General features: G+C 43.3%; 1 protein-coding gene across 4 annotated transcripts in view; it reads right to left on the reverse strand.

The window, feature by feature from the left end:
- The window catches only part of LOC134227333 (lutropin-choriogonadotropic hormone receptor), a 146,282-nt gene extending 122,855 nt beyond the window's left edge, over nucleotides 1-23,427 (reverse strand). For 2 of the 4 annotated variants that reach the window (XM_062708734.1, XM_062708759.1), the window contains exon 1: nucleotides 22,608-23,427. The gene's annotated coding sequence lies outside the window, so the exon portion shown is untranslated. The remainder of the gene's footprint in view (nucleotides 1-22,607) is intronic. The other 2 variants (XM_062708742.1, XM_062708752.1) reach the window with 2 other exon arrangements.
- Between the last annotated feature and the right edge of the window lie 762 nt (nucleotides 23,428-24,189).

Here is a 24,189-nt window from a genome sequence, read left to right on the forward strand (position 1 = left end):
TAAGCACTTCCACAGTTATTAACTGCGAGGTTTCTAAGCCAAGTTACAATTTTTGCATTCGTATATCATGAGGCTAACACGATGATACTTTTATGCCTAGGGAAGTCGAGACAATTTCCAATACGAAAATTGCCTAGACCGGCACCGGGAATCGAACCCAGCCACCCTCAGCATGGTCTTGCTTTGTAGACGCGCGTCTTACCGCACGTCTAAGAATCCCGATCTATGTTACTGATAACCCCTCCTAAACAACACAACTTCCTACCCGTGGTAATTATGGAGGTGCAGAGGTATTCTCGATCTCTATTAGCAACAATAACCACACACTAACATTCCCTCCCTTTCCCAACTGACTTTAAGGACTTGGCCGGCGCCATTATTGATCAACATTTGCGAGCTGCTGAAACGTGCACTTCGAAAATAGGGTATCTGTTCCCATATTAATAACAGCCCGTATATTAATCCCAACCGTCGATAAACCAAATAAAAAAATCAATTTATTCACAATTTCTCACATCGTATGTTCACAATAATGGATGGAACACATTCTTGAATGTTTGGAATATTATTCAAGATTTTGTTTGAGTAATGTTTTAATTCACAAGAATCAAATTATTAAAAGATAAAATTATAAAGCACTTTTATTTGCATTTTCCTACCTTCCTACCACTGCTCGATTGCTACTAGCAGATTCATCTGATTTCACACCGTTGTTTTCCACTCAATTTCGGGCTAAAACAATTCTACCCCTTCAAAATTCACTTCACAGCACATAAAGCACATCACATTTTCACTATGAATATAATTATATTTTGAAAACCAACGCGATTTCCTATAGTTTGATATAGGTTTCTTTCGAACAACGTCTCAATTATCCTTGTCCATATTCCAAACTGTTTACATGGCTGGCAGTATCTGCAAGGGTTGCCGACCAACATTTTTATTTAAAAAATGCTTGAATTAACTTTCATTGTGAAATTCAACTCTTATGTTTGTAAAATAAATTATATCGAAAAGATAAATTATGACAAACACAAAATTGAATTGATAAGATGGAAAACTGCAAAAAAAACAGCAATTTTGTAATTATATTTCAACTCAAATACAAAATATTGAAGAATTCGGCATCACTGCAATCATATCGTTACGTATACACACATGTAATAGTGTGCGTATTTTATGTTGGAAACAGTATTATTGATATAGGTACAGGCATAGGATTAACTGTTTTTGAATGTTATTGAAATAGGTGCATGGCGGTGATGATATTTTTTAGCTAAATACTTCTATAATGTGATGAAAATTTCATTTTTGAAGTTACCAAATTGTTTTCAATTAAAAATTACATGAGCCGAGCATAATTATTCACATGTTTCTTGATTATTGGGTGAGCAATCAATGCATTTCATATGCGCATTGCCTTATTGTTGTTGATATAGGAACAGATACCCTAGATGGTAAATCCCAAACACTATTCACTTGGATCGAATGTGCAATTTTCACTAGTTCTGATAAATCACGGAGTAGCAACCGTCAGTCTAAACTAAGCTAAGCCAATGGAGCTTCTGGTGGAACTGTTCAGCAACCCCTTTAACTACTAAGCGTTGGATGTTGAAACGCATCGTTCTGTTATTTCGTGAACTCGTTTCTAAGCCAAGTTACCATTTTTGCATTCGTATATCATGAGGCTAACACGATGATACTTTTATGCCCAGGGAAGTCGAGACAATTTCCAATCCGAAAATTGGCACCGGGAATCGAACCCAGCCACCCTCAGCATGGTCTTGCTTTGTAGTCGCGCGTCTTACCGCACGGCTAAGGAGGGCCCCGAATGCGATCTACCTTTTTAAAATTTCCATCCAAAAGTTATTTTCAATTTTTCATTTTTTTTCCAATTTTGGTCGAGATTCTTACATGAGAAAATATTCTGTAAATCCGTCGGACTTGTTGATAAACAAATTTGCTGAAGAAATGAAGAAAATCTATCCAGCCGTTTCTTAGTTATGCACAATACAGACCAATTCATTTTTATATATAACAAGAAGAAGAAGAAAAATATGTTCATACGGCACTTATGTCAAGCTATGTCATATATATGTTGCAATGCAACCATTAGAGCATGAGTTATACTTTCAATTACCTAAATAAAATTCTGCCCCATTTTGTAGGGGTGTGCAGTTAATGTCAAAATGCTCATTTTTGAACCGAAAATCGTCAATAACTTCGTCAATATTGAAAATAAGAAGAAACTGTCTTCGAAAGGTTCATGTTTTTTATCGCGACGGACATCCTTGTAGAACACGGCAAATGCTGGGTAAAGCGTACCATTGGTACTTCGCGTACCTGAAGGAATAAAATAGACCCCATCTCGCGGTCCTTAGCCTCTTACCCAGCAACTCCTATCCCTACCTCCCCGCGGTGCTGGCCGGGATACGAGCAACCTTAGGGAAGATCGGGTAACCAACCCCGGTGGGAACTATGGTCGTATGCTGACAGGGAAGGGGGGGTTTGCTCCTCTTCGGAGGTGCAAATCTTATTGAGCGTCTGTTCTCCATGTCAGGATCGGCTCACAACAGCGTCTGTTCTCCATGTTAGGGCGGCTGATCATCGTCCGAGTGCCAGCGAGGGACTCTAAGTGAAACTGTGCACCATGGTCCACCGGAAATAAGGAGGAATGGTCCTCCGGAAATTTAGGGGTTTGGTGTCAGGCCCTGCAAGCCAGCCTTTAAAAATCATAAGCAACGAACAATCAACAAGAGAGTACGGACCGGAACCATCGGCGAAGACCACTGCGACGAAAAGGGACTAGCGATTGGAAACTCGGTTCGTGGAACTGCAAATCTCTCAACTTCATCGGGAGCACACGCATACTCGCCGATGTGCTCAAGGACCGTGGATTCGGCATCGTAGCGCTGCAGGAGGTTTGTTGGAAGGGATCAATGGTGCGAACGTTTAGAGGTAATCATACCATCTACCAGAGCTGCGGCAACACACACGAGCTGGGAACAGCTTTCATAGTGATGGGCGATATGCAAAGGCGCGTGATCGGGTGGTGGCCGATCAATGAAAGAATGTGCAGGTTGAGGATCAAAGGCCGGTTCTTCAACTTCAGCATAATCAACGTCCATAGCCCACACTCCGGAAGCACTGATGATGATAAAGACGCATTCTACGCGCAGCTGGAACGTGAGTACGACAGCTGCCCAAGCCACGACGTCAAAATCATCATAGGAGATTTGAACGCTCAGGTTGACCAAGAGGAGGAGTTTAGACCGACTATTGGAAAGTTCAGCGCTCACCGGCTGACGAACGAAAACGGCCTACGACTAATTGATTTCGCCGCCTCCAAGAATATGGCCATTCGTAGCACCTACTTCCAACACAGCCTCCCGTATCGGTACACCTGGAGATCACCACTGCAGACAGAATCACAAATCGACCACGTTCTGATTGATGGACGGCACTTCTCCGACATTATCGACGTCAGGACATATCGTGGCGCTAACATCGACTCGGACCACTATCTGGTGATGGTTAAACTGCGCCCAAAACTATCCGTCATCAACAATGTTCGGTACCGACGACCGCCGCGGTACGACCTAGAGCGACTGAAGCAACCTGATGTCGCCACTGCATACGCGCAGCATCTCGAGGCAGCGTTGCCGGAAGAGGGTGAGCTCGATGGGGCCCCTCTTGAGGACTGCTGGAGTACAGTTAAAGCAGCCATTAACGACGCAGCGGAGAACAACGTCGGGTATATGGGTCGAAGTCGACGGAACGATTGGTTCGACGAAGAGTGCAGACAGATTCTGGAGGAGAAGGACGCAGCGCGGGCGGTCGCGCTGCAGCAAGGTACCCGGCAGAACGTGGAACGTTATAGACGGAAGCGGAGACAGCAGACCCGCCTTTTTCAGGAGAAGAAACGCCGCCTGGAAGAAGCGGAGTGCGAGGAAATGGAACAGCTGTGCCGTTCTCAAGATACACGCAAGTTCTATCAGAAGCTCAACGCATCCCGCAAAGGCTTCGTGCCGCGAGCCGAAATGTGCCGGGATAAGGATGGGAGCATCTTGACGGACGAACGTGTGGTGATCGAAAGGTGGAAGCAGCATTACGAGGAACATCTGAATGGCGCTGAGAGTACAGGCAGTGAAAGTCAAGGCAGCGGAGTAGATGACTACGTCAGTTCAGCGGACGATGGAAGCCAACCAGCCCCCACCTTGAGGGAAGTTAAGGATGCCATTCAACAGCTAAAGACCAATAAAGCAGCTGGTAAGGATGGTATCGGAGCTGAGCTCATCAAGATGGGCCCGGAAAAGCTGGCCACTTGCCTGCACATACTGATAGTCAGAATCTGGGAAACCGAACAGCTACCGGAGGAGTGGAAGGAAGGGGTTATATGCCCCATCTACAAGAAAGGCGACAAACTGGAGTGTGAGAACTTTCGAGCGATCACCATCCTTAATGCCGCCTACAAAGTGATATCCCAGATCATCTTCCGTCGTCTGTCACCTTTAGTGAACGAGTTCGTGGGAAGTTATCAAGCCGGCTTCGTTGACGGCCGCTCGACAACGGACCAGATCTTTACTGTACGGCAAATCCTTCAAAAATGCCGTGAATACCAGGTCCCAACGCACCATCTGTTCGTTGATTTCAAGGCGGCATACGACAGTATAGACCGCGTAGAGCTATGGAAAATTATGGACGAGAACAGCTCCCTGGGAAGCTTACCAGACTGATCAAAGCAACGGTGGATGGTGTGCAAAACTGTGTGAAGATTTCGGGCGAACACTCCAGTTCGTTCGAATCGCGCCGGGGACTAAGACAAGGTGATGGACTTTCGTGCCTGTTGTTCAACATTGCGCTAGAAGATGTCATGCGGAGAGCCGGGTGTAACAGCCGGGGTACGATTTTCAACAGATCCAGTCAATTTATTTGCTTCGCGGATGACATGGACATTGTCGGCCGAACATTTGCAAAGGTGGCAGAACTGTACACCCGCCTGAAACGTGAAGCAACAAAAGTTGGACTGGTGGTGAATGCGTCAAAGACAAAGTACATGCTTGTGGGCGGAACCGAGCGCGACAGGGCCCGCCTGGGAAGCAGTGTTACGATAGACGGGGATACCTTCGAGGTGGTCGAGAAATTCGTCTACCTCGGATCCTTGCTAACGGCTGACAACAACGTTAGTCGTGAAATACGAAGGCGCATCATCTGTGGAAGTCGGGCCTACTACGGGCTCCAGAAGAAACTGCGGTCGAAAAAGATTCGCCACCGCACCAAATGTGTCATGTACAAGACGTTAATAAGACCGGTAGTCCTCTACGGACATGAAACATGGACAATGCTCGAGGAGGACTTGCAAGCACTCGGAGTATTCGAGAGACGGGTGCTTAGGACCATCTTTGGCGGTGTGCAAGAAGACGGTGTGTGGCGGCGAAGAATGAACCATGAGCTCGCCCAACTCTACAGCGAACCCAGTATCCAGAAGGTAGCTAAAGCTGGAAGGGTACGATGGGCAGGACATGTTGCAAGAATGCCGGACAGCAACCCTGCAAAGATGGTGTTCGCTTCCGATCCGGCAGGTACGAGACGGCGTGGAGCGCAGCGAGCGAGATGGGCAGACCAGGTGCAGAACGACTTGGCGAGCGTGGGGCGTATCCGAGGATGGAGAGATGCGGCCTCGAACCGTGCATTGTGGCGTCAAATTGTTGATTCAGTGTTATCTGTTTAGATGTTAACTAAATAAATGAATGAATCCTTGTAGAACATTTGAAAAATCTAAAAAATATATTGACGAAAGTATCGTGAAAAACCTGTTTTTTGGTGGTCGTTCATAAATAACGACCCATATCTCGACTTCTATAGCAGATAGAAATAAAGTTTATATAGCAAAATTTTTCCTAGAAACTTTTTCTACAACTTTCTCGAAGACACCAATGATGTATCTTCATAATTGAAGGAAAGAGAATTTCCATTTCACTTTTAGGGGGATTAGTCAAAAAAATGTTTTTTTTCCCAAAATATGGAGCTTAACATACTGAAACTTTGCTCCGAAGTCACTGAGCCTCTAAAATCAACTTTTCATGGCCAAAACATTTTCGATCACGAATTCCTGGGTTAGAAAACACTGTGCGACGGTCCAAACTCGTGCTGACGTAGTGGTCCGAGTCAATGTTCGGGACTCTGAAGGACCTACATCTAAAACGTTCGAGAAAAGCAATCCGTTGATCAGCACGGGATCTATCTGTGAACAAGCGTCGCCACTCAGCAGTAGTCTGTTTTGATTGCGGATATTCTTACATACGAAATAGGTACTGGTAGGTATTATCATCGCTAGTTGGATTAATCTGTTTTTTTATATCTTTATTTTTCAGAGATTTTCAGCCCAAGGCTAGTTCATCTCTATTGGGGCATAATTGCAATCAGCCTGTAGTTGAAGAATTTGGCTTTAATTCTCAACACACAAATGCAGTTGCTTATTGGCTTCCACCAGATAACTCGATGAAGCGATCCCCATGAAACCAATTTTACGTTCCGCTCTGCGCGCCGCCGCAATAATAGATGTGGTATTTGAATGAAGTGTTTGCGATCCCACTGCTCGGAATTCACATTCTCCGGTTTGAAACCAGCGTATTTCCTGGATTGCTGCCCCGCACACGCCGACCTGCTGCAGCTTACGAGTTGCAGGACAAAGTGCGCAGTTTTTCGAAGAGAACATTTTAACAAACGCATTTATCTATTAGATTTCAGATTTCGGGTAATTAATCCAAGTCAGCCAAAATAATATTGTCGAAATAGTCAGAACAGTCAATCAGGATATTCAATGTCCGTATTATTTATCTGCTTATTATGAACTATTCAAATCAAACGTGAGTTGAAACGCACCCAACTCTGCTCCTTATACTATGTTCGCACTAGGGCCTTGTAAACATGTTATTCGGGTATCTTGATGAACTTTCTTTTGTCGATAGTTTGAATAACATGTTATTCAGGCTGTAGTACGAACATAGTATAAAAAATCATTCGTTTGTATCCTCGTGAGTTATTTTGGTTCTTCATTGTTACAAACAATGAATTGACGTTACCGTATAGAATAATGGATATTATTGCGTGTGTTGCGCCCAAGTTCAATTTAAACGATTTTTGGTGCAAAATATTTTTTTGGCAAATGAGTGATGCTTTCCTTTGAAATTGCCTCGCGTGTAAGGCATTGATGATTGAGATTTGAGATTGATTTTACCAACACTGACACATACACAATCAAGCAGACTAGTACCGCGATTGTTAATCAATTATCATTAGTGAAGCTCTAGTTGTAATCAGACACCAACAATCCACCATAGATGCTCTTATGTGCATGAACACATTGTTTAGATTACATGGCTAGTTTTTTGTTGTTTATGGCCTTCAGATATGTCACAACCTTGACAATCAAAAAGAAAGAAAAATCGAATGAAAGTGGTGCCAATTGAGGTAGACTGAGAAATTGATGATAGTGGCATATAAAGCGACTTCAATATACACCAAACAACTTTATGCTCCATTCAATTTCAATGGAAAATTACCCTTATCAAATTTTTACTCCGTTCGCTTTTTACTGAGCATCGTCATAAATCAGCATATGCTGATTGCTGATTGCTGTACACACATCTCTGGGGAGCTTCCTTCACATCATCAACTATTCCCACCAAGGAAATCCTCCTCTTATCAACGCATCGAGCCCATAAATTCCTCATCAAAAAGATAACGAAAAACGAGGTGTTGGTTCCACGCTTTTGCGTCAAGTGGTTTTAATTCGTGGGCAATAAGTCTAATGGCATCGATAGACAGTGGACAGCGGGAAACAATCGAGTTGCCGCGCGCCCCGTAGCAAATGTCATTGACACATAAATCGATTTCTTTGAGGAGAAGTTCGATCCGACATTTCCTAGACCCAAGCGGATAATTATTTTTATTACGATCCTTATACCACAGTTTCCTTTCCATTTACTCTTGGATCTCAGCCGTTTTTGTTACATTTCCCGAGGTGGGTACCACCGTACTTCTGCAAGCATATTTTTATTGTCATTCTCGTACACTAAGTGAACCGAATAGCTATATGTTCACTTTAAAAACAACTTTCTATAGAAGGCTCGAAGGCCCATAGTGTTATATTCCTATTGTATATGTATGTATCCCAAGCAGCACAAGTTAAATGAAGTTGGTTGCAACAGCTTAATTGTGACTGAATCTGGTCTCATATGATTTACTGTAATATATGTGCAACATGTGTGCTGCTCGGGATATGTCTGTGTATGTGTGCAACCGACTTGCTCGCAACAAATTGCGTTCGACGGGGAATTCTGTCCTATTGTTTCCTATTGAAAATTAGCATGACCGGACTTATATAGAAAATATTAGCAAAATATTAATTTGATAACTTGTATTATGGAATAAAAAAACTTTTTGGCACTGAAACTTATCAACATTGCTCGCTCAATTTGAGTTCTTGGAATAAATATATTCAAATGTTAGTAATGAGCCAATCCACTTAACAGTGTTATTTTACATTTTTGGGTATTATTTTCAAGAAGCGGAAAACTAACTAGGGCTAGAGTACAACTTACAAATATCACAAGGTCTTAGGGCTAATTTTTTTTTTAAATAGATTAGCTGGGTGTTCTGAGTAACGATAATTTATAAGTGCTCCATCCATATGATGAGTTGAATAACATAATTGCGTGATGTTTCAAGCACTTTTGGCAAACATATGTTTATTAGGTCCAGAAATAACTCTGTATAAAACTCTGATGCTACCAATGGCCCTTTACGGCCATGAAGCGGGAACATTAAATGAGGCGGACCGGAGAGGTTTCGAGGTTTTCCAGCGAAAAAGTACTGCGTACAATACTCGGAGCAAACGCAAACTGGTGCAGACGCATGAATCACGAGCTGTATCATGTGTATAAAGAAGATAATATTGTGAATCGTATAAAATACGGCAGATTTCAGTGGGCCGGTCACTTAGTGCGAATGTTGGAAGGAGGAATAGCGCAAAAAAAAAATCAACAGAGAACCAGATTGAGACCGGCGACATCGTTGACCGCCACGAACACGCTGGCTGCATGCGGAGGAATCAGACCTGGGGACCCTAAACTTCCGGGAAAAACTGGAGAAACATCGTTCAAGACCCCTACAATTAGACGTGTGTGCCGCAGCGACACGCCGCCGCCACCGACAGTTTTTGGCACGCCGCCGCTTAAAATATGTCACGCTGCAGCTGGTGGTCTATAATTGTCCACGCTGATTAAAATTTAAAGAAATCCGCAGAATTTTCCGTGGGAATTCCGAAGATTCAGTGGAATTTCCTTAGATCTAACCAATTGACCCCTAAAGCACCACGTTAGAACTCCACTGGTTTTTTTCGTGGAAATACCAATGATTCCTTCAAAATTCAGTACAGTTTCTCGCTAGAAAACTTCGAGTGAAAATTTTAAAGGTTTTCTCGTTGAAATAAAAAAAAACTCGTAGAAGTTGAATTTTGAACGAAGAAGAGTCTTTCGGCAGAAGGCCATTTTTCCAAAGACCACACCCCAACAAACATTGGAGGTGAATAAAGCTTAAATGACCAAAACAGTCCTTTATAGCTTATATTGCTAAAATTGATTGTTGGAAAGGCTGAAAGTGTTTTGGCCTGTTATGTCATTTGACCAAACTATTTGGCTGACGCTCAGCTATTCTAAAATTATTTTGATGAAAATGTCATTTGGTCGAACAGTCCCTCTGGCTAAAATAAAAAAAACATTGTCTGAATAGCTCAATTGGCTGAAATGGTCGGGTGCAGAAAGGGTCATTAGGACAAGATGGGCATTCGGGCGAAAGTGTCGTCCTGCTGAATTAATCATTTTACCAACAAAAAAAAAAAACGTTTAGTCGAATAGGTCATTTAGCCGGAAATGCCGTTTGACCGAAATGGATGTTTTGCAGAAAGGACATTTTCGGGCCAAATGGATCTTTCTGCCAAACGACGATTCCTATCAAACGGCATTTTCGGCCAAATAATCTATTCGGTCAATTGACATTTTCGGCCAAACGACCATCTCAGTAAAATGACATTTTCAATGTTTAATCCCCGGAAATAGGCAATTACCTTTGATTGAACTGAACTTGAGTTGCGTGCTCTTGCCTACGCAATGCGGTCGGGTCTGAGCTTGACGACCGACTGGCAAATAGCTTACACATCCTCACTTGATCAGTACCGTTGCTGATGAAGAATGTGTATAGCCGCCAGACATTCTAAATACTCACGCTCCTCTAATGTGGATGTGTACAATACACATGTGTAAGTATTGGCTTGTAAATGGATTGCGAGTGATTTGGCTATGCGTCCAATTTGGGAATCTCGAGCTCGTTCAGTAGCCGCTAGGTTGCGAAGGCCGACGGAGGTCCTTCGTAGCTTAGTTGGTTAAAGCACTAGTCTAGCGTACTGTAGGGTCATGGGTTCGAGTCCCATCGAAGGGAAAGTGGTTACCTCCAATACATTTTCCAAATCAATATCTTCCACATAACGTACATATTCACATATGAGTTTTCATAACATTGTAAATTAACGTCCAAGTCGGGTGGTTTAATCCCCGGAAATAGGCAATTACCTTTGATTGAACTGACATTTTCAGCCAAATGAACTGTTAGGACAAACAACTTTTCGGTTAAATTATCAGTTCGGCCGAATGTGCCTTTCGGCATTTACGACCTAATACCGTTTCGGACAAACGTTTAATTCGACCTGAAAAATATTTGGCTAGATGACTTTCGGCCTAACGTGTTATTCAACCAAGTGGCATTCGAACAAAAGGTAGGGTCAATTGGCTGAAAGGTGTTTGGCCAAATATATCATTTCGCCGAACAAACCTTTAGGCCCCAAACCCATCTAGCCGAAAATTTAATTTAGCCGAAATGGACATACGGCCGAAAAAGTCATTCGTCCGGCTGGCCATTTGGCCGAAAAAATCGTTTAGCCAAAAAGGTTTTTTTTGGCCAAAACATCGTTCGGCAGAAAGGCTGATAGTGTTAATTGGCCGAACAGGTGGATGTTTTGACCATATATGTTCACATTGTTCAGTAATCAACATTTGGCCGTTGGACCAAATGACATTTTCGATCAAATGGCCCTTTCTGTCAAACAGCCATTTCGGCCAAAAGACACTTTCGGCTTTATAACCTATTCGGCCAAACGACCATGTCAGTCGAACGACGTGTTTGAGAAGAGTGCTTTTTCGGCCAAATTACCAACTCGGTCGTATGTCGCTTTGGCCTTGCAGAAAAAAATTTTTGCAGAAAATGCAGAAAAAAATCTTTGAAACGAACGTAAAAACATCTCCACTGACTGCATTAGAATATTTTTAAATATTTTTAGGAACAATTTCTGTGCTGCAGGGTGGTGTGGTATGACCATCCTGCAAGCTTATTTTGGTCCCTCAAGCTCCCTGCTGCATTAGAATATTGTTAAATATTTTTGAAAATTATTTCTGTCTTGCAGGGTGGTGTGGTATGACCATCCTGCAAGCTTATTCTCATCCCAAGAGGCCCTAGTTTTATTAGTAATGTTTCCCGTTTCCATGATACCAAGAAACTTAAATTAATCTAATTGTAATTTCTTGCAGGGTGGTATGGTATTGGGTAACAAGCTGTACTAAAAGTTATTGTACTAAAGGGAATTGGGTAGATGAAAGCAATATCTATTGCTGGAGTGAGAAATTATTCTTTAAAAGGTCCCTAAAGGCGCTAAAATAATCTATTTTTTTAAACTCTAAAGGATCCGTCGTCGGTCACTGGGCCACTGCAACAACTTAGAATGCTTGTAGAATAGATTGAATGTATCTGAGGGCTGCAAAACGGTGGGTTGACATCAAGGAAGGAGCGCCCAACAGAGCTCTGGTCCCCATAAGTTCCTATCTCACGCTTCCACGGGTCGTCCGATGACAAAAGACCGCCAGCTAAGGGTTGTGTACTTGACTGGTTGTGCAGCCTGTGCACTGTTGTCCTTCTGACATCAGCTAGAGTGAGAAGGTACGCCTCGAGCGTCTGTTCACCAGGAGGTGCGGCTCAAACAGCGTCTGCCTGGGACCCAGCGGCTGATCAACGAAATGCTGTATTGCGTCAGCTATACCTAAGGTGGCAGCCCCACCAGCGCGATGTAGGTAACGCTACCCCGGTAAGGTAGTTTATAAATAAGGATAATAAGGACTATGACCTGGAATGGTACCTGGAATGTCAGGACCCTAAATGAACCTGGACGAGTGAGCCTTCTGGCTCGTGAACTGCAGAAGGTTGGAGTGAACGTGGCCGCTATTCAAGAAGTCCGATGGCCTAGATCCGAAGAACGTGAATTCCGAGCCGTTGACCCCACGACCAACATTGCATTCAAGTATAACATCTATCACAGCGGCGGCGGAAAAGCAGAACACAGAGTAGGTTTCGTAGTGATGGGCAAGCAGATGAAGCGAGTGATGCGGTGGAAACCCATTAGCAAACAAATCTATGTGTTGAGGATACGGAGCAAATTCTTCAATTACAGCCTAATCAACGTTTACGCACCGACTAACGATAAATCCGACGACGTGAAGGACACATTTTATAAATGTCTTGATAAAGCCTATGGAGAGTGCCCAAAGCATGACGTGGAAATTGTTATCGGAGACGCCAACGCTCAGGTCGGTAGAGAGGACTTTTTCCGTCCCATGATTGGTAGGGAGAGCCTACTAGCCTACGGCTAGTAAATTTCGCTGCTGCCAGAGGGATGGCCAGCAGTAGCACCTACTTTGCACGAAAGAATATCCGAAAGCACACCTGGAGACACCCAAATGGTGAAAAGATCACAGCGAATGATGCGATACAATATTCAGCGATTGTCGGCGGAAGGAGTTTCGGCTGAGTACCGCCAGAAGCTCGATGAACGGATAAGTGCAATCAACGTTAGCGACAAAATCGACGATCTATTGGAGTCGATCCATGGAGCTATGAGCACAACAGCACGAGAAGTTGTAGGCACTGCACAGAGGCGACCCAGGACGGGTTGGTTTGATGTGGAGTCTCAGAGAGTGACAGACGAGAAGAACGTTGCTAGAAGCCGGATGTTGGTGTCGGGTACCCGATCGAATAGAGATCGGTACAAGGAAGCAAGAGCAGCCAAAAAACGAACCCACCGCAGGAAGAAGAAAGAATATTAAGAACAAGTTATTAGTGAGGCGCAGGAAAAAATGGAGCAGAACGATATGCGGAGGTTTTATGAGTCTGTCAATGGCGTGCGGAGAAAGACAGCGCCATCTCCCGTCAGGTGCAACGACCAACAAGGGAATTTGCTGACAGATAAAACTGAAGTGGCTGCCAACACTTCGAGATTTTGTTGAATAGTGGAAGTGACGGTGCATCGGTGAATAGAATAGATATTAGCGACGATGGACAAGCTGTGGAGTCGCCAACACTAGATGAGGCTAAAAAAGCAGATAAAGAGCTGAAAAACAATAAGGCTGCGGGGAAGGACTAGCTCCCGGCTGAACTTCTCAAACATGACAGTGAGCAGCATTATGAAGTTCTGCACCATATTATGTCGAAAATATGGGAAGACGAGGAAATGCCTGCTAGCTGGTTGGACGGCCTCATTTGCCCTATCTTTAAGAAGGAGCACAGACTGGAGTGCGGCAATTACCGAGGAACAACCATCCTTAATTCGGCGTGCAAAATTATGCCCCGTATCCTGTTCCACAGATTGAGACCGCTTGAAGAGTCCTTCTACGGCGAATACCAAGCAGGTTTTCGTGAGGGCCGATCAACGACAGACGGGATGTTTACCCTGAGACAAATCCTTGATAAATTCCGGGAGTACAACTTGCAGACATATCATCTGTTTATTGATTTCAAGGCGGCGTATGATTCAGTGAAACGGAATGAATTATGGCAAATTATGCTTGAACATGGTTTTCCGGCGAAACTGATACGGCTGATTCGTAAAACGTTGGACGGATCGAAATCAAGTGTAAGGGTTGCGGATGAAATATCGACGTCATTTGTTACCTTAGATGGATTAAAGCAGGAGAGCTGGTGTGCAAAGAAGCGGTACCATTATCACGAGATCGCATATGCTCCTGGGATTTGCGGACGATATCGATATTATGAAACATGGACGTTAAAGGAGGCTGATCGGAGAGCTTTGGTTGTGTTTGAGCGTTAGGTGCTGCGGACAATACTCGGCGGTAAACAGGAGAACGGTATCTGATGGCGTCGCATGAATCACGAGTACCAGGTATTTAAAGGGCTGGATATTATTAGGCTTATTCAACACGGCAGACTACGGTGGGCTGGTCACGTTGTTCGTATGCTGGAAGAACGTCAAGCGAAGATAATATTTAGTAGAGAACCCGGAAGAGGCCGCCGTCTTCTCCATTCAGCTCGGTCCATGGCTGCACGTTGCCATCCACGCAGTCTGCGGAGGGTCCGCAAATCGTCCTCCACCTGATCGATTCACCTTGCCCGCTGTGCATTTCGCCTTCTTGTTCCCGTCGGATCGTTATCGAGAACTATTTTCACCGGATTCGTGCCCGACATTCTGGCTACGTGCCCGGCCCACCGCAGTCTTGCGATTTTCACGGTGTGAACGATGGATGGTTCTCCCAACAGCTGATCCAACTCGTGATTCATTCGCCTCCTGCACGTACCGTCCGCCATCTGCACCCCACCATAAACGGTACGCAGCACGTTCCTTTCAAAAACTCCCAGTGCGCGTGGGTCCTCCACAAGCATCGTCCAGGTCTCGTGTCCGTAGAGAACTACCGTGGCGAACTCCATTCAATCGAAGCGTTTTGCGGAGTTCAAAGTACGTACGATTTCCTGCCATGATATGTCTCCGAATTTCTCTGCTGGTATCGTTATCGGAGGTCACCAGTGAGCCCAAATACACGAACTTCTCAACCACCTAGATTTCGTCACCACCAATACAAACTCATGGTGGGTGGCTTACGTTATCCTCTCTTGAGCCTTTTCCTATCATGTACTTCGTCATCGATGTGTTGATGACTAGTATAATCCGTTTAGCTTGGCTTTTCAGTCTGATGTAGGCTTCCTCCATCCTCTCAAAGTTACGTACCATAATATCAATGTCGTCGGCGAAATAAAATAACTGGACGGACTTCGTGCAAATCGTACCACTCGTGTCAATCCCTGCCCTTCGTATTACTCCCTCCAGAGCGATTTTGAATAGCAGACACGAAGACGCGCGTGCTCCTAGGATCATTACCATACCGCCACCGTTGTCTGCCACATCGCCATTCAGGTGTTCTTCGCAGTGCTGCCGCCACCTTTGGATCAACTCCCGCTCGTTATTTGTCAAAAATTGCTTTTCCAAGCTAATACTATATCCTCAAAAAAAGATATTTCTTCCTGAAAATAATACAGTGTTGACCCGATATTGTCACTCCCCAATTTTGTCTACTCACGATTTTGTCTACCCCCGATTTTATCACGTTTTCGACCCAATTTTATCACTCCACGTAATTGTTTTTTGAATATTTGTATCGGCCTAATAACGCAAACAAAAATGATTTTCATGAAATAACTATTACCGCCTGTGATTTATTATGAAGGACTTCTGAGAACCTATGAAGGACTGTACAAATTTCCTCGAGAATATCATTTACCCGAAAATAAATAACATTTTTTCATAAATAATTTTTGCCCGAAATACATTTCCTGATTTTCTCGAAAATAGCATTTCGCAAAAAAAAAATTAAGGAAATAACATTTGCTCGAAAATACCATTTCCCCAAAAATGACAGTTTCCTTAAAATAGCATGTTTCTCGACATTTCTCTAAAAATATTTTCCAAAAACAACAAAATTATTTTTTTCGAAGGTAATGTTTCCCCGAAATAAACATTGTTTTTTTTTTCAAGTTCGTTTATTTGGTAGGCTCAGGCGTGTATAACACTTTACGGAGCCATGGTTCTTTGTGATATATACAATCAATATCATTTAATTTTTCAGTTAGTAAGAGAGGGGTAGAAGCCAGCGTACTCGTGGTGACTCGAGGTTAGTTTACAATGTTTAAGGATGGACAGGGCTAAGGATTTGGGATCAGGGAATTTCAGCTTCTCATCCGGGTATTTGGCGTCAGGGACGATGTGGCGTGTCGTCGTGCTCGAGGCATGGTTCGGCTGGGAGCATCTTCCGGATGGCAGAGCTTTGGTGCTCTACGGAACAGAAAGCAGAGACTAAACACAAAAAAAAAACTTTGAAGAAAGAAAAAAAAACTATTAGATTTTGATATCAGAAGCACAAAGAAAACTATAAATGGCCTGCATATAGACCAACGATCTCCCAAAACACCTCGAACTTCTCTGAAGGGTTGTTTACCTCGGGCCACTAGGGTATCCAATAATTGCTCTCTGGAGGCGTCATTTTCCGAGCAGGACCAAACTACGTGATCGATGTCATCATAACCGGCTCCGCACCTACATAAGTTGCTATCGACAAGGTTTATTCTGTACAGATGTGCGTTTAGTGAATAGTGATTAGACATAAGTCTCGACATCATGCGAATGAAGCCTCGACTTAAGTCCTCACCTCTGAACCACGCTCGCCCAGAAACTTTTGGAACTATAGAAAATAGCCACCGTCCAAGTTCGTTGTGTGTCCAATTATTTTGCCAACTTTGAAGAGTACTCTGACGGACTAATGGGAAAAACTCGTTGCTCGAGAATTGTCTATCATAAACCTCACCTTCCTGTGCGCCCACATTTGCCAGCGAGTCTGCCTTCTCATTGCCGTAGATTGAGCAGTGAGAAGGGACCCAAACAAAGGTAATCTTGAATGATCTTTCGACCAAAACACGCATCTGCTCTCTTATGTTTGTAAGAAAGTAAGATGCGTGCTTAACGGGTTTCATCGACCGGAGTGCCTCGATAGAACTAAGACTATCCGAGAAGATGAAATAATGGTCTACGGGCTGATTGGAAATTATCCCCAAAGCGAAGTTAATTGCTGCCAGCTCAGCAACATAAACCGAACACGGTTCCTGAAGTTTTTGAAAGGTGGTTGAAGTCACATTGAAAACACCGAAGCCAGTGGATCCGTTGATGCGAGAACCATCAGTGAAGTATCTGTTATTGCAATTGACATGTTCATATTTTTCAGAAAAAAGTGAGGGAATAGATATTTGTCGAAGATGATCTGGTATTCCTTGAATAGCATGTTTCATGGACAGATCGTATACAATTGAGGAACTGTCGTTGGTGAAGTGAACTCGAGGTGGATTATAACACGGAAGACAAAGATCTGATGATATGTAGTTGAGATAAACTCTCAGGAATCTTGAACGACAAGTTAGTTCAAGCATATTATCGAAGTTATGTAAGACAAGTGTGTTACTTGTCCCACATTTGATGAGTATTCTAAGTGAGAGCTCCCAGTAACGGTGCTTTAAAGGAGTGACTCCAGCAAGCACCTCCAGGCTCATGTTATGCGTTGAATGCATGCAGCCAAGGGCAATACGCAAACAACGATACTGAATTCGTTCCAATTTGATCAGGTGGCAATCAGCTGCTGAGAGGAAGCAGAAGGAGCCATACTCTAAAACAGAGAGAATAGTCGTTCTATAGAGTTTGATGAGGTCTTCCGGGTGAGCACCCCACCATGTTCCGGAGATAGAACGTAGAAAATTGATCCTTTTCCGGCATTTTTGTATCAAATACTCAATGTGGAGTTTCCAGGTACATTTGGAATCAAACACGACCCCAAGGTATTTAGAAGATAAAGATTGGTTGATGTCATCATTCAACAGCTTGAGTTTCAGTTGAGCAGGATACCGCTTCTAAGTAAACACAACCAACTGAGTTTTTTGCGGTGAAAACTCGATCCCTAGATGTCTGGCCCAGACAGTCAGATTATCCAGGGTACTTTTGTAATGGTCCTTGCAAGACAGCTGCACATGGACCTCTTAGAGAGACCACGGCATCATCTGCAAGTTGTCTGAGCGTGCATTGTCCTTCCAAACAATTGTCAATATCTTTAACATAGAAATTATAAAGCAAGGGACTTAAACATGATCCTTGGGGAAGGCCCATGTAGCTATTTCTGGAAGTTGTCAGAGTGCCGAGTGTGAAGTTCATTTGTTTTTCTGACAACAAATTGTACAAGAAATTATTTTAAAATACGGGTAGCCCATTACTGTGCAGATTGTCTGACAGTACTTCAATGGAAACTGAATCAAAAGCGCCCTTAATATCCAAGAATACTGAAGCCAATTGCTCCTTGTGCGCAAAAGCCAGTTGTATATCTGAAGAAAGCAACGCTAGACAATCGTTTGTTCCTTTACCTTTACGCAATCCAAACTGAGTATTTGACAGTAATGCATTTTGCTCGACCCAATGGTCGATTCTTGAAAGGATCATTTTCTCCAATAATTTTCTCATGCATGATAGCATGGCAATCGGTCGGTATGAATTGTGATTAGACGCTGGTTTCCCAGGCTTTTGAATAGCTATTACTTTGACCTGTCGCCATTCAGGTGGCACAATGTTGTACTCCATGAAGCAGTTGTACAGGTCAAGTAATCGTCTTTTTGCGATATCTGGGAGGTTTTTCAGAAGATTGAATTTGATGTTATCGCATCCCGGAGCAGAGTTATTCGATGAAAGTAGAGACATAGAAAGTTCCAGCATTGTGAATGGTCCACCCAAAGAACCGGGATCATTGACTGATTCTCGAAATAGCGGTTCTGCTGGTACGGAATCTGGACAGACCTTTTTTGCGAAGTTGAATATCCATCGATTGGAGTATTCTTCACTCTCATTGGTGGAAGTGCGGTTCCGCATGTTGCGGGCCGTTTTCCAAAGTGTTGTCATTGAGGTTTCTCGCGATAGTCCCTCGACAAAACGTCGCCAGTAGCTACGTTTTTTAGCCTTGAAAAGATTTTTGAGTTTTCTTTCAAGCCTCAAATACTCTTCAAAAAGCTCGGACCTTCCGTGTTTACGAAAGGCCTTGAAGGCATCAGATTTCTCAGAATACAACTTAGTACATTCATCATCCCATCCAGGAGTGGCTGGTCTTCTTATGACAGATGTACTTGGAACGCGTCGTTTCTGAGCTTCCAGTGCGCTTTTATGAATCAATTCGGTAAGGAATCGATACTCATCCAGTGGCGGAAGAATATCAGTTGATTCAATAAAAATTTTTACCGCTGATGCAAATTTTTGCCAGTCAATGTTCTTCGTGAGATCGAAAGGAACATTAACTGGCTCAGATTCTTGATAGCCACTTTTAATGGTGGTGGCTATCGGCATATGGTCACTACCGTGGGGATCTTGGATAACCTTCCACGTGCAATCTAACGATAGTGAATTTGAACATAAAGACAGATCAATACGGCTTTGTTGACCAGTCGGTCCTATTCGAGTTACTTCACCAGTGTTCAAAATATTCAAATTGAAATCGTCACACAAATCATAGAAAATAGGCGCTCTATAATCGTCATACGTTTCGCCCCATCCAATACCATGTGCGTTCATATCACCCAATATCAATACTGGAGATGATAGGAGGGAGACTGCGCTCCAAAAATGTCGACGATTAATAGAGGCATTTGGAGGAATGTACACTGAAGCTATGCAAAGGTCTTTATTCTTCACATTTACTTGGCATGCGACGATTTCTAAGCCGGGAACAGTCGGAATGGGAATTCTGTAGAAGGAGTAGCATTTTTGATCCCCAAAAGAACGCCACCATAATGATCATCCCGATCTTGGCGAATAATGTTAAAATCGTGGAAGTTGATTTCATCTTCAGAAGAAAGCCATGTTTCACAGAGTGCAAATATGTCGCAATCGGAATTGCGAATCAAAAACTTGAACACGTCTAATTTATTTTTAAGACTATGACAGTTCCACTGCAGCACAGTGATTGTATCTTGTGTAATAGCCGTATTATCCATCGAAAGATACAATTCCTGCAAGAAGGGGCCATGAAGCAGTCAATTGCTTCAGATAACTTTCCACTGTTGGTATAAAGAGGTCAATGATTGGCCTCAATGAATTCGGAATATTGAATAAATTCAAAAAACGGTCCACAAGGTCCTTAAAGGAGATCAATCCTCGCTTGGACGGAGTACTTTTTTGGGAAGAACGAATTGTAGTTTTTCTTTCATAGATTCTCCTAGCCGGATGTTTCTTGGAAACATCGGTTTTGGGCAATGGCGGGAATGTCTTGCTGCAAGATGGATCCAAAGGAGCAGTGAAGACAGGTTGCTTCGGGATTTTAAATAATCCCCCATTGCCTTCAGATTTTGGCAAGCTTTTATGGATGACTTTTGATTTCTTACGGCGCAATCCCGGGGAAGACGGTTGCTTCCTCTTTTCGGGCACGTGTACCTCCGTAGAATATGGATGATTCTCAGCTGTGTCAGAGTCCAATTCGTCAATGCATATGGAATCATAATAATCACTTACTTGAACGGTAGCTGAAATAGCAGCCTTTGCAGTGGTATCGGCGGATGTGTCTTGCGCTTTAACCATTTCCGCATAAGTCTGCTTGGAGCGCTGTACCAACGAGCGCTTCACTTTTTGGGTGCGCTTTCTGTACACCGGGCAATCTTGCAAACCATGGGCAGGAGCCATACCGCAATAAGCACATTTTGTGGCTTGTTGCTGGCAGGATTCCTCCTGATGTCTTTCGAAACATTTACCACAACGTGGTTTGTTGTCTAAAACTCGGCAGTGTGACCAAGTTGTTTGCAATTGGTACAATTAAATACCCTTGGTACAAAAAGACGCACCGGAAACAACATATTCTCTAAATCGACATATTTTGGGAGAATCGAACCGGCAAACGTCACCCGAAGCGAGCCTGAATATACCTTTTTGCCATCTACCATGGTTGCTGAGTGCAATTCCTTGCAATCCAGAATATCCACGGTAGACTCCATTGCGTTCTTTAAGCGGCCTTTTCCCGCAAGTACATCCTTGCAAGTCAGGCTCGCTGCGTTGATCACACCTTCGATTTCGACCTCCCGCGAGGGGACATAAACTAAATATTCTACATTGTACGCCTTGTCTTTAGCAATTTCGTTCGCCACCTGGTATGTAGGTGCGGTGATTCGTAGCTTGTTCCTGTTGATCTGACTAAAATCAAGCTTCGTAAAACGACGCGTCAAATCTCGCTTAATGCCGAGAAAGTCTAGACTTTTCACTTTCTGCCGAAAGTAAACAACCCAAGGCCCAGGCGAAGCCGCATGGTACAATCGTGTGCGGACATCTTTCAGGGGACTACCGCCCCCCATAGTCTCTGCCTCCATTCTCACCTCGCAAGGTGGAAGGACTATTAATTCTTATACTAACTTAGAACTAATAGCAAATTAGAAAAAAATATTAAAAAAACTAATTTAATGTATTATAATTAATCCCACTCTGTATCAGAGAGATGGGAGAACAATAAAACAATGCCTTCCACTTATCTGCGCTGCTGCTGTAGGTAGCAGCAGAAACAATAGCCTGCTTCACTGGCGTCGCCAGAAGCAGCTACTTCGCTCGCCGACAGTAATCGCCTTGGATCCGTAGGTAGGCACCACACAATAGACACGCACTACCGAACAAAACCCGCGATGAGACACAGCACACACGTCTGGCTCGTTCGAACTATCGGCACGGAATGGATAAACATTGTTCGGAATGACTAACCACGAAAGAAGGAATCACTTACACTTTAACATACTACCTCCAACCATATCGGATGTCAGATTATCCTACAATTATGTATAAATAATAACCTACTGAAATCTGAATAGGTAATGAGCATATGCGAAATTGAATTTATACATTTTTATCGATTACGATCAAATAATTTCTTACTTGTTATGTCTTAAGTAATCTAATCCACGCCATTTATTAATCAGAATTCTAATCGTTCGCATATTTAATATACAGAGCTTCGACAGACAGTTGTTTAGATAATCAATACAGATAATTTGAAGCACGTTTAATTGTAATGTATCTTTCAAAACTATAAGGAATTATAAACACTTTTGCTATTACATTAGTGCTGTCCAATGAGAGCTTGAAGTAGCTCGAAGTTTCTCCCTGTCCTGCTCATGCCCATTTGTTGGCAAAAAAGAACGAGCAGGACGGGAACAACTTCGAGCTAGTTCGAGCTGCTCATTGGACAGCACTATTGATTGTCTAATAACCATAAAGAACACATTCATCAAAATGCAGGCGTTTGACAATGATGAGCAATGTATGAGAAAAAAAACATGAAAAACAAAACAATAAATTGATACATAGCTGAACCGACACCGGCTCTTCTGAGATCGCGTTATACGTTAAACAAAGAAATATCCCAAATTCAGTTCAAAATACGACTTCAAAAACCAAACACCAGTCCCGATATTTTCCCGCTAATATAATTACATACTGAAATTCTCAGAACCACATCGGTACTACATGACAGGTGGGTACTAGAAACTCTGATTGATACGCATCAGCATCCAATTCAAAATAAACATCTAGATCTAGATTATACCGAACAATGCTTTTTTGGGATTAATGGGATTTTTTTTATCAATCTGTTTAGCGTTCTAGCTCTCACCTGTTATTGGCTGCTGATGGATTTCCCCTGGAAAACTCTTACGCCTTCAAACCGAATCAAAAATCTCCAACCCACACAAACACATTGACCGTGGTTCAACACGCTCATCCATAAACATTTGTATCGAAACTATCGATCACGATTTCGCACGGCTAACAGATTTCTGTAAATATCACTGTTTATTCCAAGATATGACTCGGAACTCCGCACTTTCTTCTTGCTTCTCGATCCACCTTAACCCCCCCTGGATCGGTCCGACACTCAGCCAGCGATTTCTCGAACGGCAACACAACAACGGGCGGACTTGGCCACGAAACTACTTCGATGCCACCGCAGCGCAAATTTCACAGCTCATTTTTAAACTGTTTACTCCACTCATTAACCCCGGGACGCTAATTGACTCGGATCTCCAATTCAACGGGAACCTTGCTCTTCTCGACGACAATTGAGTCGTCTCCCTGCTCGCAACCTTAGACAGTTTTCGTTTCTGCCGATATTCAATCGATCTGGGTTCAAAAGTAATTGAAATAAAATTTTATTCTTCCCCGATAGCTATTTGCAGCTAGTTTGGATACCCCAACTATCATAATACTAACAAACACTTCAGACAACGTCAGAGAATAGTTGCACCTTTAATTCGACGATTGATTGACCGTTGCGGATTTTCAAACCAGACTAAACATTCGCTCCAACTGCAACCACATAAACACTCTAACAGGTTTCCTCTTGGCTTGTTACTGGCAGTGCTTCCCAACACCACATGCAAAACAAACAGTTCATAAACTACCGGAAGAAGCCCCCGAAAAACACGAACATCCACGCGGCGTTCCAGACAAACTGATACTGAAATCCAAATCCCACTCGCCGACACGGAAGACATCGACTCCTCTTGAAATCCAGCATCAGCGCGTGGTGCTCCTTCGACGACGGCTGCTGTTCCCGTGTTCCGCATTCATTCGGTGTTCATTATCATCACAATCATCAAGTGGCTGCGAATGAACAACGTCGACGCCGACGCCGACGGACGCTTCGTTTTGGATGCGATGCGGCTTATCGCGCGGTTTTGTTGTGATGCGGAGCTGGCGACGGCAGAGAGCGCGCAATCATCATTGTCAACAGCAACAAATCACCAGCCATCAATCTCCATCAGAAAAACGAACGCTGTCAGACGGGCATTGGTCGGCGGGTGTGAAAAGCATTCGGAGCGGAAAACGGATTAAGGATTTGGGAGAACGTTGTGGCGGGAGGGGCCGGATTGGAATTTGGAAGATGTTCTGCTCGAACCAGACTCAAGTGGTCTGCGATTGATGCGATTGCGATGACTCACTGTATGGGATCTCCGGATTGATTATTCTCTTGGAATAATTCTTGTTATAATGATTTGAAACTTTAAAATGCTGTAGGGGAAAAGTGGGTAAAACCGACACCTTAAGCAACTTTACAGTTCCCCAATCTATGAAGCAATTTTCCGGTCTAGGAATTTCATACAAACATACTTTGGCTCTTCATGCATCAGTCCATGTGGTCTCAGGACAATATTTCTTGATAAAATTTGGTTTATGATGAAAACGCGAACAGTCCA

The sequence above is a fragment of the Armigeres subalbatus genome, chromosome 1 (genome assembly GCF_024139115.2).
Source record: "Armigeres subalbatus isolate Guangzhou_Male chromosome 1, GZ_Asu_2, whole genome shotgun sequence".
Taxonomy (NCBI): Eukaryota; Metazoa; Arthropoda; class Insecta; order Diptera; family Culicidae; genus Armigeres; species Armigeres subalbatus.